We start from the raw sequence: 2,667 nt of genomic DNA on the forward strand, positions 1-2,667 counted from the left end.
TGTCCAAGGGATACTCCAAAACTACTCTAGTGTTTATTGATATAACACATACGACAACGATAACATGAAGGAGAGCAAAAACTCAGACCAAAGTCAACTTAATAAACGACAACATTATATTTGCTCTAGTTACTCTGATATTTAAAAAAAGAAAAGAAGGAAAGAAGGAAAGAAGGATGGAAGGATGGAGGGAAGGAAGGAAGGAAGGAAGGAAGGAGAGGAAGAAAAAGATAATGGCTTGTAGGTTGCTTTTCCACAGGGAGAGAATTGTTCCAACCACACATGAGATGTCCAGGTCTTCCTAAAATCAACCTCAATGCCTGTCTTTATACTAAGCACAGTATGAAAACCTAGTCCCGCCCTCTGGGTCCTTATATTTTAAGGCTGGTTGTAATGATATAAACAATCAAATGGGATTAAAAACCAAAGTGAATGGGTTATGATTACGTACGTACATCAGCTCTCAGCTCAAACAGCAAGCACCCTTCCCTGACCACCTTTTATTTTCCATCACTGCCTTTCCACTTAGTGCAAGCTTAACATGTGTGCTGATGTGTTTTTGCCATTTTATCATTGCTCTCCTCCCTATAGGCTGTGAGGTCTGTGTGGATCACATTGGTTTTGTTCAGCCTGGGCCCTGTAGCACCGTGTAGATACCTGGCACAAAGATGCTGGAATGAATGAATAAATGGACGAATGAAAGGAAGTCAATCGATTACTTCATTAGTCAAAGTGAAATGCCAATACAGTTTAGGAATGAAAAGGGTAAATAGCCACGTGGTTAGGCATAGAAGGAGCTTTCAGATGAGCAAAACTTCTAGACTTCACCAAAACAGACTAATGAAAAAAGACTGTGGTCTCCCCAGATCTTTATTAATTGGTTGCACAATTATCTGTCTCAGATGAATGGGGAAAAACAACAGAAGATTCTTGAAATACCTGTCGGCTCAGTGATAACCGTGTGTTCTTCGCAATCACCTCTATGAAAGAAGCCATTTTAAAGAAGCAATTTCCCAGTACTTCACTAACTATGGAAGTCAGACTGTAACTCTGGGATGGGAGCTGGAAAAGAGAAGTCTGGCAAGAAATGACGAACGGGCAGTTATCTTTCCACTGCTGTCAGGCAAAAGAGGAATTAGATTTGTCCTGGGTGTTTCTCAGGGTCAGAGCCAAAACCAATGGGAGAAAATTAAACAAAAGCAGATCTGGCTTAGTATAAGTCAAATGCTAAGAGTTACCAACAACTCCTTGTATCGAAAAGCTTTGGAGGAAAGGATGAGTAACCAGAAATTTACAGACAGGATTGTCCACTTGACGGGAGATTGAACTGGATCTATGTTTCCCAAACTGTGTGCCATGGAACGTGAGTCCTAAAAGCAAATTTGAGTAAGACTGCCTGCTAAACTCCTCCACTGGAGATTCGCAAAGTACACTGGATCTTAAAGGCTCTGACAAGTCCTGCAGAGTAGGACTTGAACTCTATGCAACTCAGCATTTCTCAAACTTATTTGATCCCAGAACCCAAATTACCTAACTTCCACCACTAATGCTCAGCTAAGACATTATCTAGGGTCCAGTGATGTTCTACACAACACATTTCAAATAACCTGGACTAAAAGATAACATCCATCTTCTCCACTTGAACGTTCTGGTTCTCTCTCCATTGAAGGGAAAGAAGTAATGGAGGCTGCACGTTCTAGACCAGGGGGTCTCAAAGTTGAGCGAGCATACCTCTAAATTCACCAGAGGGCTGGTTAAAACACTGATTGCAGGGCCTACCCTCAAGGCTCTGATGCCTTGGGTCTGGGATGGGGTCTGAGATTTTGCATCTCCGACAAGTCTTCAGGGGGTGCTGATTCTGCTGGTCCGGTGCCCTCACTCTGAAAACCACTGGTTTAGACTTTAATATTAAGACCTTTCGGCATTTCAACCAACCTGGGGCCGGAAAGTTTCACACGTCGCACTGTGAGTGAGTCTTGAAGCCTTTATAATTCTGACCTTTTCTACTCACTCCGTGACTGGGAGATGGCGAGGGAAGACAAAGGCAGGATCTGATCCTTGATGGTGCAGATACAGTCTGCAAGGCCCTCCCTCCCTGCCCATCACTGTGACCTGAGAAAACCCAGGTGACATGAGTAGAGGAGGCTGATTCCAGCCAGCCCTACTCAGACCCCCAGGCATTGTGTGAAGGCTCCCCCTCACGCTGTCTCATGTACCCAACCCTGCCAGGCAACTACCGCGATTCCCTTTACACTGATAGCAACACGGAGGCTCCACGCGGTAGAACGGGTTGGCCAAGGTCACACGGCAGGAAGAAACAGAGCTGGGACGTGAACTCAGAGCACGGGAGCCCATGCTCAGAATTCTTTCTACTATATGCTCTCTTCCTGCCAACGGGCATGCCCTCTTTTCTTTCCTATCCTCCACTCCCTATCTTTCCACAGGGAATGTATTCTTGAGGGAAGCCCCTCCCCTCCACTGGTTCCTCCTGAAATCCATTCCGCTCAGCTCCACAAAGAGCCTACTAAGGGTCAGGTACCTGGAGACACAGCCAGGAACAAGACAAGACAGACAGGGTCCCCATCCCTGGTGGGGTCAGAGCAAAGTCACATAGACAGACAACTGTCACAAAGTGTGCAATGCCTGACCACACACGGACACGCGACA

The sequence above is a fragment of the Hipposideros armiger genome, unplaced genomic scaffold (assembly GCF_001890085.2).
Source record: "Hipposideros armiger isolate ML-2016 unplaced genomic scaffold, ASM189008v1 scaffold_62, whole genome shotgun sequence".
NCBI classification, from domain to species: Eukaryota; Metazoa; Chordata; class Mammalia; order Chiroptera; family Hipposideridae; genus Hipposideros; species Hipposideros armiger.